This window comes from Anomaloglossus baeobatrachus, unplaced genomic scaffold, assembly GCF_048569485.1.
Source record: "Anomaloglossus baeobatrachus isolate aAnoBae1 unplaced genomic scaffold, aAnoBae1.hap1 Scaffold_2795, whole genome shotgun sequence".
In the NCBI taxonomy this organism is placed as follows: domain Eukaryota; kingdom Metazoa; phylum Chordata; class Amphibia; order Anura; family Aromobatidae; genus Anomaloglossus; species Anomaloglossus baeobatrachus.
The window spans coordinates 117992-118659 of record NW_027442275.1 but is presented as its reverse complement, the minus strand read 5'-3'; the positions used below and the strand labels follow the sequence as shown (position 1 = coordinate 118659).

Genomic DNA, 668 nt, shown 5'->3' with positions numbered 1-668 from the left:
GGTTTGTCTCCCTCTCCCTAAGATGTGTCCGGTATAGGCCAGGGTGCCACTCAAGGCCGTAACCAATTCGGGTTATAGCTTCTCAGCCTTTTGGCTAAGATCAAGTGTAGTTTCGGAGGACGCTACCTTGGTCGGTACTGGAAGGTGCCTGGGATTGCACGTCTGCCGGCCTTGAGGGAGTGTGTGCGCCTTCTGGTGACACATAGCCCTCTTGTGCCTGGACGGTTCCCAGGCAACGGGAGGCGATCACCTTTGTTATTTTGAAGTCCTACTGATAAACAGAAAAAAAAAAAATTAAATCTGTTCTTATCAGTTTAATATCTGATACGTCCCCTCTCTAGGGACCATATATTAAATGGATTTTTAGAACAAGGAGATGGAAAAAATCTTGCTCTGTCCACTCCACGCATTGACCTGGTATTGCAGTACCTCCAGGACCGGTGCACCCCTTCTTAACCGAGTTTCCAAAAGCAGAACTCAATTCACCTGATTCAAATGAGCCTCATTAGTGAATTGAAAGAAAGCAAAAACTTTATATGCACCTCAATTTGGCCAATTCACTTTTCACACTTTCACCCTTTTTTTTTATCTTTCACACCTTTTACTTGCTTTATTGATGCAAAAGCTGTGCCAAATAGCAAACTCATCTCCACTCAACTTGACCAACT

At 44.3% G+C, this 668-nt stretch overlaps 1 pseudogene; it reads left to right on the top strand.

Annotated features, from left to right (window-relative positions):
- The first annotated feature begins 245 nt into the window (after nucleotides 1–245).
- On the top strand, nucleotides 246–451 carry LOC142265957 (U2 spliceosomal RNA; annotated as a pseudogene).
- Nucleotides 452–668: the final 217 nt, after the last annotated feature.